We start from the raw sequence: 15,690 nt of genomic DNA, 5'->3' as shown, positions 1-15,690 counted from the left end.
GAGATTGATTCAAAGAGGCGTGTGCTGGTGGATTATTATTAATCTAATCAGGCATGAATAATCATGAAATTGAGAGCCTGATGCGTCATCTGCTGGGAGATTTGTTTTGCGGTGTGTGGCCGTGCGACCAGCTGCCGCTGCTAGCTGACAAATTCCCAGGGCCGGCCTACTTTATCGTGAATACACATCCTTCACACATGCCGGGGGAACACTGGCTAGCTCTGACATTGGATGAGAATGGTCAATCCAGCTTTTTTGACTCTTATGGATTCTCTCCGGATTTCGAGTTCTACCCGTCAAGCATCGTAACATTTTTAGAAGACAGATCCTCAAAAATATTGTATCATAATAATCAGCTTCAAAACACTCTGTCCACTGTGTGCGGTCACCATTGCATTTTTTATCTATGTCATAGAGCGTGCGGATTATCAATGCAGCAAGTGTTGTCGAAATACACCGGAGATGTGATTAAGAATGATTTAATGGTATCTAACTTTGTGAAAAAATATCAGAAATGTGTCATTAATCAAAGTTGTACATTTTATACTCACGGAACATGCTCTTTGGAGATGTTTCTGGATTGTTATGGAATTTAAAATGTCTTATTTTTTTTTTCATTGTTTGTTTTTTTTTTCTTCTTATGATTTAATATTTGTGTAATGATATCATATGTTAGTGTGTGAAGTAGAGAACGAAGTTAGACTTGAAAAATATAATCAATAAATATTTTATTGAATAAAAAGAAATAGGCTACATGTTTCATTTTCTTATAACGGTTTATGGTGAAAATGTAATCCATCGGGGTGGTAGTGTCGTCTTACGAAGAGACTTTTTTGATCTCCCATCAGCATTTTTTGGATCTTCCAGCTCAGATCTCGACCAGTAGGGAGAATGAGTTATCTGCCTTCTTCTTCTTCTTTTTCTACTCTGCTTAACGCTGGTGGGTGTACCCCCATTTTCAATCGATGTACCCTCTGTTTTGAAACGTCTATATTCTTCACGAGCATAAGGGTTAATGACTGAAGATATAGGGATGTTTACTTCTGACATGGAGTGTAGAAAATCAGACCATCCTCGGGTTTGTGATGCTCCAGATTTTTTAAACGGAAGCATGAGATTTTTCAACAAATCAATCATGTGGGACCCTTTTATAATATTTCCGTTAAATACAAATTCACCTCGCGAAGTCCAACTCTCACTTCTTTCGGATAATTTCTTCAAAATGTACTCGGCATTTTTACGATTGTGTTTAGGAAGGCTTTTCAGTACTTCCGTAAGAACCTGATCCTTAGGGGCCTCGTCCTGCCCTGGGCCTTGTTTTTCTTGGGACCGCTCATGTTCAGGAACCTCTGTGTCACGCTGCAGCGTTAAACTGACCCGCTGTTTTTCTTCTTTGACACCTTGCTTAAGTAAAGTCAGATACCTCTGGAGAAGAGCATCGTATCTCTTGATTTTTTCATAAGAAGTCAAACCCGGCTCGTTTAATATCGCTCTCATTTCAGCATCCAAATTCTCCTCCGCCGTCTGTCTGATGGACGTGTCTGACTGGGTCAGACGCTTGAATTGATGAGGTGAAATGAGAAACATCTTCTGCGATGTTCTGAGAGACATTATCTCCTGATGATTCCACCCACTAGATCACCGATCAAGGGTGCAAGAGCCGTTAAGATGGGCAGAATAAAACCACCTCGTTGCTTTTTGAGAGCCAACTGTTTAGTTTTTATCCCGGTTCTTTTATCACCCAACAATCTGATGATATGTCTTTGTTTCTTTAATTGTCGGTGTTGAGAGGGTGATAGTTTAATGTTACCTTTTAGGATATTCAGTGCAATCTCGCACAGAGCCTGAATAAAGTCGGGAGAGCAGTGTGCGAGAATATCTTTACGTTTCTGTGGACAGGCCTGGTACAAAGCTCTGAATAATGGTAAATTCCTTTTTATACGCGCTGACATGATGACTTACTTTGTTCTGGGTACGTACACAGCAGGCCACTGCTGAGGAAGTATCCCCGTCCTCAGTCTGAAATGTTCTGGGCAGGTAGGCGTAAAATCGATGATTAAATATCCATGAGCTTCTCTCGTTGCGTCTTCAAAACTCTCCAAGAAGAGACCCTTTTGAGATGGAAACATTTGGCGGGCCAGTATATTCAGCTGGAGTTTATCTCTCGGGTTCTTAAACAACACCATATAATTACAGTTCAAACTAATAGTGCGACTGAACTTTCCCTGATGAAATACATTCTGAGTCAACATCATAACACTCATATTACGATGGTGACGAAACTGGGTAAAGACCTTCATCACGTTTTCATCATCTGAGGCTTGAGCAATAACATCGTCTAGAATAATCAGATGATTCTGATTAGGAGGAAACAGGTTTTCATCTTCAAAAGAATGAGGCAATCCTTCCACAAAGGTAATATTTTTATTCATCTTCTGCAATTCAGCATACATGGGTTGAAAAGATGTGTAAATCCATACAAAATTTTCTGGAACAATATCCATGACATGATTACAGTTTTGTAAAATACTTTTTACAAAGAAAGTTTTCCCGCAGCCGCTGGGTCCAACTATCATACATGAGAAAGGGACTCTAAATCTAGGATCAAAATCAATCTCCTGTAAATCCATGTGACTTTTTATTTTATTTCTTCTTCAACTCTAATAACCGAAAGGCAGAGTTGTCCCGTCAGAAAAAAGACGTCTCTTATCATACACCAGTCGAAACTTTTTAAGAAATGTCGCGTTTGTCAAACGGAATCTCTTTTTATCCCTCCTGATCGTGTGTTGAGGGATTTCAATGACACCCTCACTTGACCCCTGTAAGTAGCCCTCGACCAGCCCTTTGATGCTGTCAAAATTGACCCTCTCGCTGCATTCATGCGTCTGAGTGATGCCTTTAGCACGTATCATTACATTTTTACGGTTTTTGGTCTGGTATGCATAACTCTTGGGTCCTGTCGATGCAAACTCCGAAATGCTGTCACCATCTAACTCGTCAGTAAGATCACCCAGATAATTCCCCAATTCCAGAGGAGTTTCACCACTTTTTGTCACATAAATCAAACTGTCCGTGTCAATATAAATCAATCTGTCCTGTAACTTCTCCATGCTGCTGAGAAGTTTTAAACGTGCATAAGCGGTGGTGAATGCTGCTATAAACACATTATTTGTCTTACTTGGTGGATATATGACATGTTTATTGAAATTCCACTGCACTACACACATTTCAGGGTTGAAAAAATGAAAATAGTTAACCCTGTATTTATTCGAGAACATGAAGCTGAAAAAGTGGTGGGTAGACCACAGCTTTGATTATACCGAAGTAGCTGCTGGGGTCATCAAAATCTTTGTAAATGATGGTGGGGTGTCCGAGGGGAAAAACGCAGTTGGCGTTTACATAAGGGTACAGAGATGTGTAATCCACATAGTGTACAGTTTCATCCGGTTCCGCTGTGTACCTCAACTTCATAGGACAGGTGCGTCCACCATACAGAGCATCCCGGGGTGATAACGGTTCGGGTGCTTTAACTTTCTCAAGAAAGCTGATCACCCCTGGGTCTGATTTTTTCATTTCAATCCACTCATGCTCCCATATGACTTCGAGACGAAGGCCGTACACAGTTTGTAACACCTTGCTTCTCTCAACAGTGGCTGCGTAAAACTGTTCAAATGCGACCCCTCTCAACGGACACTTGTCATGAGGCATGTAACACTTTTTACAGCCGTGGAAAAAACAGCCATAAAATTCAAACGCAACTTTGACACCGTTAATCTCTGCATACCCATCCACTGAATATGGCCCGATTTTCTTTTCACCCCTATTTAATGCATGCTCGATAAATATGGCTCTGCTGTCTGCAATCCAGCCGAGCCATTGAATGGACGCGCTGGAGAACGTTTTACTGCTACGTCTGTAGTCCAGAGGTGATGGAATGGCTAAGGTTTGAGGAGGAAGGAAATTGGTTACAAAAACCTTCATGCAGGCTGATGCTATTGTGATACTTTTAAACGGATCCACACTTGTCTCCTTAAAGAACTCGTCTCTGAATTTTAAGCATCCTTGAAAAAGAATTTCAACGTCATTTTTACAATAACGAATAGCTTCTTTCTTAAAGTCAAAGACCTCTTTGCTCGCTTCTCTGTACCAGCTGCTAAACACCTGTTGTTCTTGAAGACTCATGCGTTCTACAGCGTAGCAGGATGGAGGAGGAAAAGCCCCTACATACTGGAGATGTTGTTCAGAGGAAAATAGGTGGGGGAAAAAACCCTTGCTTTGATCGGTAAAGCCTAACGCTTTCGGCATGGCACTAAGCTTCATGCACATGAAGGACAGGCTATCAATGTATTTTAACCTGTAATCAGGGTCGGTTAAACAGAGAAGTTTACTCCCTACCATGACGATATGTGGTTTAATGCCTAACTGCAGCATTGCTGTGAGAATCAGGTAACCATCGTACCCCCGCGCATTGTGCGCTATTAAGGTGTAACCTTTGTACATTGGCCTCCTGAAATGCAGGAGAAATTTTTGGGTGCAATTCAGTCCATAAGCGTACCATTCATCACCTTTCAACGTTTTAGCACAGACCAGAAAGGGGGTATGCACGCCGCTGTCATTGACGAAGCATTCGAAATCATAAAAAATCAGTTTATCATCAAGCTGATTAATTGCACTGCAAGGCAGAATGTAACACTTATGATCATCGCATGTAATGTCTAGGCTGGGGGGTACATTTTCACCGCAAATACTGCATTTTACATTACACACGTGTGGTTTATTCGGTTTACTGATTGGAATAACGTATATCCGTTTGCATACTTTACACAGTTTTACCAATTCACAGTCACTCATAGGCCTTTCAGCACTATTTCTGATGCGCGGTTCCCTGTGTCTGCTGAAACATGAAGAATTACGACAGATTCTTTGACAGCCTGCACAGCTTACAGGATTGCTAATCTCTTGCATACATTTATATGTTCGACACACTGGACAATAACCTTCACAATGGTGTGTATTGGCATTCTGATAGCTGGCGTAACAGTAATTACAAATATATCTGCACCCCATAAAACCTTTGAGATTTTTTATCCCATAGTAATGACCTTGAAATAACAGCAAAAACAGAGGGTTTGAACGATCGGGGAAACTGGTCTCAAATTTACACAGAGCAGTAGAGCCCGTGGTTCTGTGAAACACTACAATTTTTCTCTTCAGAATGGTTTCAAATTTACCAATATCACTAAAAGTAACTGCTGTTTGCTCGTCAAGGCCTGCCTGATGGTGCCATCTCCTCCCCAGTTCTACAGCACGGTGATCCGTGAGCTCAGGGTCAGAGACGTGTGCGAGGCTGATTGCAAAACATAACTGATTACCGGTATTGTTTATAATATACAAATGACGCATTTTCTTATTAAACAGTTCACAGTCTAACGTTCCTGCAGCTTTACGCTTAGAACCTCCTGCTGGGTCATTAACAACCTGAAGAACAAATTCCATGTTATTATCTACAGGTATATTTGCATTCGATTGTACTAAATCGTCGAGGAAGTTTTCGAAAGCAGGCAGGATCATATTTCCATCATCTGTAACAGTAAATGTGATGTGACGATTGAGATTTTCACCCACTAATTCCAGCTGCACAACGTCGTTACGTCTGGTTAACGATCTCGCAGCGTCGGCTAATTCAATTATAATACGCATGATGTCTGTATAGAATGCTGCTAAATCTGGAACGTTACTTGGACAGGGCGGCGGTATGGTAAAAGGTCTCCTTATTTCATGGTTATTAAAATGTTCACGTTCAACCACAGCTGGAGGATCTCGCTCTATTTGATTAGAACTAACCGCTACTCCCGTATTAAAATTACCCCCGTGATGATCTGCGGAGTGTGACGTAGAGGGGTTATGATGAGTGTCAGGTGGATCATTTTCCTCAATGCTGCTGCTGTGTGGAGACGGTTCGCTGTTCAAATCGGAAAGAGCCTGATTGATTACGTTTAAAACGTCACCGTGCTGATGTTCATTTATTAAATTTTCACTGTTAGCAGGAGATGCATTAACGGGAATTTCGTTAAGTTCATTAACTAAATTTCTTATTTCATCCAGGGCAAGTCTGATTACTTGATCAGAAATAACTGCTACTCCCGTATTAAAATGACCCCCGTGCCGATCTGCGGAGTGTGTCGTAGAGGGGTTATGATCATTTTGCTCAATGCTGTGTGGAGACGGTGTGCTATTTTCTTCTGCATTAACGGGAATTTCGTTAAGTTCATTAACTAAATTTCTTATTTCATCCAGGGCAAGTCTGATTCGGTTATCCATTTTCTATGAACATAAGAAACGAAAATAAAAAAAAAACTAACCTACAGAAAAAAAAAACAAAAAAAAAAAAAAAAAACACAGTGATCAGTTCAGTTTAAAATCACCTTGATGTCACCAAAATGCTTCTTTAACAGAATCTGACATGCAGCCAGAAGCGTTAACGATGAGGCCTTATTACGAAGATCCCGTGAGACTGTAGAGACTGTCTTCCTGCGCTGTCCAGGTCTCGATGAAATCTGTTCCACCATCAACGTCGCCTCTGGAAAAGATAAAGAAAAAAAATAAATAAAAAGATAATAAATATATATATATATATATATATATATATATATATATATTGAAATAATCACATTAAAGCTGAAAAAAAAAAAAAAAAAAAAAAAAAAAAAAAAAAAAAAGGGGAATTAAAATTAATTCAGTATGTATGTATGAATTAAAACGTACCGTTCATTAAACCACTCACTAGCGTTGCTCTGCTTTGTAGCGCAAAGAGTCGCTGTCTTTTGGCCGGGGTTAAATATTCTGTAAAAACAGAAGACAATAAAAAGTTATCTTACGCTGCGCAGCACAGCGTTCATAAATAAAACGAAAATAGTTTTTAAAATACACAAGTTTTTTTTTTAATCTTACTCCGATTCTTTGCGGTAAAACCTGCAGATTTCACTTCTTGTTGGACTGAAACTGTGCCGTTCTGCTGAAAGCTGTCTTGATCTTTGAAAAGCGACCTTCTGGTGGGCGGATTTAATGTGGCATCTTTGGATGTATCTGTAAACAGGTTTATATGACATTTTTATTGAACTATGCTTAAAATACATATATATATATATATATATATATTGTTTTTATTTAATTTTTATTTCCTTACCTTGCTCCTGCTCGACAACTATGTCTTCCACAGAGCTCTCAGTCGAATCTGTAAACAGTTTTATCTGAGGTTTAAAACAAAAGTCTCTAATAACACATAAATAAAATACATTCACTCTCAAAGAAAAACAGTTAGTTCTTAGGACTTACTTTCTGGAGGTGCCGGTAACTTATCCGGTGTGTCTTCAGGGGAAATGATGATAATTGGCGGAGGAGTATTCAAAGAATCTGTTGTAATTTCTGTGTTAGAAGAAAGTTCAGATGTAGTTGCGAGTTTTTCTTGTTTGGAGATAATTCGCCTTCTCAATTTAGAGTGTCTATTCCAGCCGCTGAATCCTCCAACTTGATCATTCGGGTTTACCTCTCTCATCAAATCTATAAATTGAAACATTGTCAAGGGTTAACTATAATATATATATATATATATATATATATTATTGCATTTAACATTTACTTACCATAATCTGATTGTGTCAAGATGAAATCATCAAGGTCATCAGCGGTGGGTTCTATGACAAAGAAACAAAAAAAAAAATATATATATATATATATATATATATAAACAATATATATAAACAAAAATTGAGAACATTCACATGCATTTAATGATACTTACTTACTTACTTACGTTTTAAGATGTCATTGTGCTTTTGTGAATTATCAGAAGAAGAAGCCACAATTTCCGGGTTTCCTGAAATATTTACCGACATTTTTTCTTGTCAGTACTGGTATTTTTCAATGTAACAAGTGTTATGGTTCAAAGACATTCAGCATTTGAAGACCCTGACACTGAGGTTAGCCAGTGAAACAGAGCCCCCAACATTTACACACAGTATTTATACCAGAACATGACAGTGTTATCTCAACTGCAAAGACTATGTTTTTAAGACCAAAACCCTTCTTGAGTTCAAAGGTGATATGTTATCTAAGAAACAGATGTAACTGCCCCTTCCTGACATCGCCCCTAACAGTTGGGATATAGAATAACTGTAACCCTGTAACTCTAAGATGAAAAAGTAAAATGTTTTTAGAAAAGCTACAGGTAACTAAAATTATCATTCCTTTTTCCTAAAATGGAGTCTCTCATGATTCAAAAAAACAAACACATCATTGCTAGTCAATTTGTGACTTGGAAACAGTATACTGATGTTCTTTTTTTTTCTGTTAATCTGATATTCGTCTTACCTATTTCAGCTGCCTATGTTTTTAAGACCAAAACCCTTCTTGAGTTCAAAGGTGATATGTTATCTAAGAAACAGACGTAACTGCCCCTTTCCTGACATCGCCCCTAACAGTTGTAACCCCCTGTAACTCTAAGATGAAAAAGTAAAAATGTTTTTTAGAAAAGCTACAGGTAACTAAAATTATCATTCCTTTTTTCCTAAAATGGAGTCTCTCATGATTCAAAAACAAACACATCATTGCTAGTCAATTTGTAACTTGGAAACAGTATACTGATGTTCTTTTTTTTTTCTGTTAATCTGATATTCGTCTTACCTATTTTCAGCTGCTTTTCCAGTATGTTGACGCAGAAGCTGAAGGTTTTTCTCGTTCCATCGATGTAGTGAAGCACAATTTTTTTTTATTTACTTTTTTAGGTCTTTTCTATTTTGAACGGATTTAGACTGGCTCATATATTCAACAAATAGGTCCTGCTGTAAAGCAAAAATTAACTTACAATTCTGTCAGGTTACACAGTTCCTTTATTAGGATTTCATGTGATAGGTCAACATTAAGTTGATTATACCTTTAAAAATATAAAAGGATGCATGTCTTTTTTTTTGTTGTTTTGTTTTTTAGATGTATTAACGCCTGAAAAAAACATACAGATTATTAATAACACCCTTAAACACACCCCTGTGTGTTTTAATTGGCTCATTTAAGGCCTTCCCCGTAACACCCTTAAACACACCCCTGTGTTTTAATTGACTCATTTAAGGTATCGCCCCTAATGACGACAACCAATCAACATCCACTGTTACGCCCCTTGGACACACCCCCCCTGCCCACATGGCAACCACATGGCGCCCATATGCCCCCCACCGGAAGTCCCGCCCTCACCGGAAGTCCCGCCCACCTGTCAAAATGTTTGATGGAAGGGTGCACTTAAATTCTCTGTTATGGTGCCAACACAGACATCCCTCCTTGGAGGCAGAAAAGGTTCTAAGCATTCTGTGGGAGCAACTTCATGCTCTGATAGCTTTTAAAATACACTGATCTGATGGCAAAATCAAAACATTTCTAATCAATAATGCTCACTGGTGGTCAGATGGACACTTGCAGTGACAAAATTCAATATCATCAACTGCACGATGCACATAACTGTGCTGAACTGCCTCAAACTTAGCTCTGCTATGGATGCTGCTGTTTCGGTCCTCTGCTGCTTCCTTTTGTCAGCTCGTCTTTACTGCACATTGATTCAACTTCATCTTGCAGCTGTCCTCTAGTTAGTCAAGCTGCCTTTTGTTCTTTGACAGTAAAAAGAAAATGTGACTGCTTGTTGTTTATCGAAAGAGCGAGGGAGAACATATTTCCTCCTTCTGCTGACACTCAAGGAAGCTTTTATTTTTGTGCACTCAGAAAACCAGCACCTTCTACACTCTTCTGTCTTTTAGAGCCGTTTAGAAGTTGTTCAGCCAAACGACTTTATGTAACATGACTACAGAGGAATTATCAGCTTCTGATTTAAACACAGATTTAGATTCCTCTGCTTGACAGCTTTTTCCATGTTTCGGTTGCTTATACTAGGGATGCAAGCAGAGGGGATGATGCCTGAAACAAGGACACAATAGTCAAGGTGACAGGCGTTTAATAAAATCAGACATTCTTGTTTCAGAGCTGTCAAATTAAAGAAATGTCAGGAAAATCTTTCATGACACAGCTGCATCAATTAGCCCCCATTTTGTTCCAGACTTTTACTGTGTTTCATTATTTCTGTCAGATGACCCTTAAGTTGTCACTTTTAAGAAACATCTACAGCACCTTCCATAGTTATTGACACACCTGGTAAAGATCAGATCTTTGAATTGAATGCATCTTTTACTGCTGGTGCATATTCTCAGAAAAAAGAATACATTAACAACTTATTTCATTGAGTTGTTAGTTATTTCCTTTTTAATAAATCACCAATGACACAATAATTAACAATTTCCTCTGAAATAAATGTAACTTAGGATGCTTCTAAAACCTATGCTCCACTTTTCTAAGTTGATTAGAGACCTGAGAGCTTTTTAATTATTAATTAATGACTTATTGCTTCCCTGGGCAAGAAAAATGATGTAACACTGAGGCCAAGTAGGCCTACTGCACTGGACAGGGCCCTTTATATATTCAAACATAAACCTGTTGTTTATGTCTACCTGAGTTTGCTAAATACTAATTGGAGTTCACCTGGAACCCTGTGCTTTGGTTAGGTGAGGCTAAGGATTTTTGGCAACATTCATTCCAGGTGGATCTGGAGCACATCATGCCCAGTATTAACGTGGTAAAGGATCCGAGATGCTGTAGCCCTTTATTTTCTTTGAAAGGATCTGGGAACTTTGCAAAATGAATGATAACATGAACTCTTTAAAACACCAAGACATTTTAAGAGAAATCTGTGGGCCTCTGCAAAAGATGGTTCTTTTAGCAGGATGACTCAAAATATATGGGGAAACCAACCTTCTTCCATGAGGCCTAAATACTATAGAAAGCTTTTGAGATCAAAGATATCTCTCTCTGTCTGCTCTAACCTTGTGAAATATTATTGAGGAAAACTAAATGCTTCTAAATACTGTTTTTTTTTTTTTATTTGCAAAAAGACTGTCACACTACGCAGTATAGCCAATAGGCACATTAATAAGTGGGGCATGGTGATTTTTATAACAATTATTTTTCCCTAACAAATCAAAAGTTGGAGTTTTCTAAATTTTTCAGTTCGAGATTATTCTACTGCAATAAAATATTAATTACTCTAAAGCTTTTTAAAGTAGTATTTATGTTTATATGTATTTAAAGACTAAAGAGTATTCATCCTCAAGGCATCTGCTGGAAAAACATGTTCAAAGGACAAACTAGTAAAATCCTGGTTTACAAGATGGGGCATCTAATTCATCCATCCTATTGGAATAAATTAAGTTTGAACTCTTTCTTGACTAACAAGCTTATTTAGTGCAGCTTCCACCCTGGGGAGGTTCCACCAAAGGCTCTCCGACTTATTGTTGTTAAGCCAAAATTGATAACAAATTACTATATCCTAATATTAAAGGTAGGATGCTTCAGTAATTTGAAAGTTTTCAATCCAGAAGGTAAATTTTGAAAAACAGGGTTAAACAAATGAGGTGTTGTGTGTTTTCTATTCAAAAGAGTTGTTCATTCTGTTGTGCTCCAAAACATAATTACAGAGGGAAAAAGTGTATAGATATTAAAAAATCTACACAGAGCTGGTAAATGCCAGGTTCCTACAACGTAGAAAACATAAACCAGGATAAATTAATATTTACCTATTTTGCCTTGCAAAAGTTTGTATAGTATTTTAATCATGAAATTTAATCATAGTTGTTGTGTAACTTTTGCTGCCTCTTGGCCAGGACTCCCTTGAAGAAGAGGTTCTTAATCTCAGTAGGACTTTCCTGGTTAAATAAAGGTTAAATAAAAACTAAGGTTATAAAGATGTTTCAGACTGTGAGGAGATCTCTTCTCAGACAGTTACAGTACTCTCAGATTTTCTGTGTGATTTAGTTCTCAGTTCTGGCTAGGCCATTCCAGAGCTTTATTTTTAATGTTTCCCTGGTTTGGGAGTTTCTGCAACCTGTTCTTGGTACATTCTCTGGGCAGACCTTTTTTCTTGTATCACATCTAACAAATATTATTTTAAAGTGGGCGTGGGTACTGTTGTGGGAGGGACCTATGAAGTCTTCCTGGTATTTCTTCAATTGAATTCTTGAGTATGAAATGTCCTCAACAAAAGGAACTTTGTTCTTCTTCTTGCCACCTTGGATAAAGGAACAAATGTAGCTGTTCTTGAAGAGCATGTTTAGGCCTTGGGCTCTTGGCAGCCTCCCTCACCAGTTGTCCTTTTGTCTTTTTTGAAAATTATGGCAAAACATTTAGTTTTAAAGAGGTTTCAGTGGTTCCATTTTTTTTTTTTCTGATTGTCTGTGCCACAAATGTCTGTGCCACGGTATACAAAAGTAGGGTCGTGGATCTGATACCTTTTAATCCTATTTAACCTCTTTGCAAACAGTGGCTTGACCAAAGGATGCAAATGAGTAAATGCCAAGAACATCCCACAAGAAGAGCTGAACTTCATTTCACTTATTTCACTCAGATGCATTATAATTAATAGAAGAAGAATAAGGAATGCTGGGATTGTGTCAAAAACCTGTTTAACAACATTTTAATACAAGGGAATGCAACAAGGTTATTGTAGCTTTTTTTTAACATTCGCCCTATAAAGATTTTTTTCAGTTGCATACTACAGAATACACAGATCCAATTAGAATATTATTGAAAAGTTTATTTCAGTAACTCAATTCACTAATGAGACACATATAGATTATTTGCACACAGACTGATGTTCTCAAGCCTTCATCTCTGTTTATTATGATGATTTTCCACGTACAGCTAACAAAATCACCACATTTAAGATTAAAGTTAAAAACCGCTCAACTGTGGGGTGACAAGATCTCATCTGCTCTCAGGTTGATTGGGTCAAATACATAATTAGCTGTACCTCAACAGTCACATTGATTTACAAAAGGTTTTTGTTTATATTGTTCTCTACTTGTTAATCCAAGACTAAGTTAAGTAATAAGTTAAATAAGTAATACTCTTTTTTCGTATCCATCATTTAGGCCATTATCCTACAGCCCTTGTTACAAAAGACAAATCCACGTTTCCTTCATTGTCAGTTTTTTGACAGAAAGTGAAAATTGTTCTAAAAATAACAAAATAAAAATAAATGAGATTTCAAACACTTCTCAATGCTTGTTCATCTGCCCTGACCCTGACTTGTGACTGAACCCTTCAAAGGCTTGACACGTTCAAAGGGATGCTCTAAAAATACCGTTGTTGAGGCTTTAGAGAAGTGCTCACTCCTGTGAGTTTACGTCTCTAAGATGCTGGCTCAGCCACAAATAAAAGCCATAACTGGGAGGTTTATTGAGCCAAAGGGTAAAGGCCAGGGATAAGAATGACAGAGGGTGGTCGCTAGCCGCCGAGGCTGCTGCTGTGGGCTCAGACAGTGTCAGAGTATCGTCTTTATCAGTGATATCAACCAACATTTAGTTGAAGGTAGGCTGGGGGAGTGGCACCTATCCTCTGGCCCCATACAGCAGGGACTGTTATCCTCCAGGCTGAGATGAAGCTGGGAGGACCTATTTCAGTCTACAGCATCAAAACCAGCACAAAAATGAAAACTGCTGGAGGGAAGCAAGCAAACAAGATGTGAAGGGCTAGATGGCTACAGGGCTGGCAAGGAGGACAAACTGAGGGAGGGGGAAGGTGCTGAAGGTGAGAGCGGGAAGTCTATAAAAAGCAATTTAGTGGTTTAGTCGATGCTCCTTTTTCAGAGCGGCTTTCAAAGAGAGGACAGATGGAGGCTGGTGGACACATCAGCTCTTGCTTGGTTCAAACCCATGAACTGTGTCTTTTAATTCCAGCTGAGCAGAAACCAGAGCAGACTTCTTTGCCACTGTGCATTCTAACTCTGTTTTTATTTCTCCATATCATCGCTCTTCTCTTACAGCTATTTTTACTGAGTCCAGTGAGACTCTGTCTGCTGAATATTTGATTAGTTTGCCTTGGATGTTCTTCCTCTCTGCTTCCTGCCACATTTGGCATTGTCTAAACCCTTGACTTTCAAAATAAATCTACTAATAACTTTTTCTTTAGAAAAACACAGCACTGACTTTACTCGTTAAGAGACTTGTTTTAGGGGCTTCAGCATTAAAATGGGTATCAATGGTCAGTTATCCATTCATTCAAGCAAAATATGCTCTAAAGCAGTTTGACCTCCCTGATCTTACTGTGAAGGAGTCTCACTTAAATTACAATTTTGTTGGGACCAAAGCCATGGATTTCAACATTAAAACTCCGGCACAAACTTTTCTGGCACTTTCAAATTAAATTGCATTTAACTGACTTTCAGCAAAACTTCAGAAGGAGGAAACGGGATAACTGTGGACTTCCTGTGACGTCACTGCCCAAATAAAAGCACCGCTCTTGCTACATCCTGCCTCTTCCACGCCAGTGATCATCGGGACAGGAGGAGACATGTCTCTTTGCTGGCAAACAGACATAAACTCTTCAAACTGGATCCGAGAGTGTCATACGATCATCGATCATATGCACTAAGTTAAGTACTGATGAATTACTGTTGACAGAATCCGGTATTCATTCATAAAAGGGGTAAATTAAGGTATAAGCATTGCTTACTTTCTCTCTGAGGCCTGCAGAAGCAAACTGTCCCAGAGAAGTCCCCAGTAGAGACGCTGTCTCTACGAAGCCGAGTGAAGCGGTTTTTCCAATCTGAAGGAAGGACAACCGAGAACGCATCACCGTGGTTACGGTAACACGCAGTTTTGGCCGGCCGACAGAATGGCAGCCACTCCCCACAGCTAAGGAGGTTAGCTGTAGCTAACCGTTTGTTGACTGCAGACGTTTCTTCAAACTTCTCCGCCCTGGTCAACGTTTCCCCACCACAGTTCATGAGGTTAAGAGTTTGGGCAGGATAATATAGAAGTGATTTAGATTGAAATGATTTAAACATTTTTCATTTTATGAAGTTTGGTTTTGTTTGTGTTGAACTCAGCTATCTTGGTGCTAGCAGAATATCTGCAGCACACGTGTTCAGGTTTTGTTCTGTGTTTGTATGTTTTTAAAGTTAAGACGAACTTTATTGAAAGGGTGATGGATTAAACAGAGAAGATCGGCCATAACGCGCTGTCCACGCTCATGCATTTTAACCCTTTTGTCAACGGTATTTTAAAGGTGTGTGTTTGATTCTGGTGCTAAGCTATCAGCTTCTTTTGTTAGCTTCAACTGCTAACAGGTAAGAACAAATAATATTTAACAGATAGGTTGTTTGTTTCAAGCTAGTAAATAATAGTCCCTAAACATTATTTTACCAAATTTGACAACTAAGTAAACACCATTAAGCCCCATTTCCCCAGAAAGATTTGGCTACTTTCCAAGATATTCCCTTAATAATATTTCTTTAAATATTATTTTAATAAATAAAGGCACCTAATGAGACCCCGTTGAGAATTAGTCATCCAGAAGGTTGGCTTTATTCAGCAGATCATTCTTAAAACATTATTTTATTAAAATAATATTTTATCTGATCTTGCCTTGTAAATGGTTGTCCAAGTTAGTTCCAAGACTAACTTCATGTCACTTCCAGATTCTTCAAGATAATCCTTGGTTCTCAAACATAAATAACATTGCATGGTAATGTTGCATCACTCTTTTGGTCATGGTTTCAATCATCTTTAATCAACTTGTTTATATTGTACATAGCCCATT

General features: G+C 38.5%; 1 protein-coding gene across 3 annotated transcripts in view; it reads right to left on the bottom strand.

Annotated features, from left to right (window-relative positions):
- b4galt2 (UDP-Gal:betaGlcNAc beta 1,4- galactosyltransferase, polypeptide 2) overlaps positions 1 to 15,690 on the bottom strand; it is a 266,605-nt gene that overhangs the window by 36,362 nt on the left and 214,553 nt on the right. The window lies entirely within an intron of this gene.

This window comes from Girardinichthys multiradiatus, chromosome 6 (genome assembly GCF_021462225.1).
Source record: "Girardinichthys multiradiatus isolate DD_20200921_A chromosome 6, DD_fGirMul_XY1, whole genome shotgun sequence".
NCBI lineage: Eukaryota > Metazoa > Chordata > Actinopteri > Cyprinodontiformes > Goodeidae > Girardinichthys > Girardinichthys multiradiatus.
The sequence above is the reverse complement of the archived record's forward strand: the minus strand, read 5'-3'. Positions and strand labels throughout refer to the sequence as shown.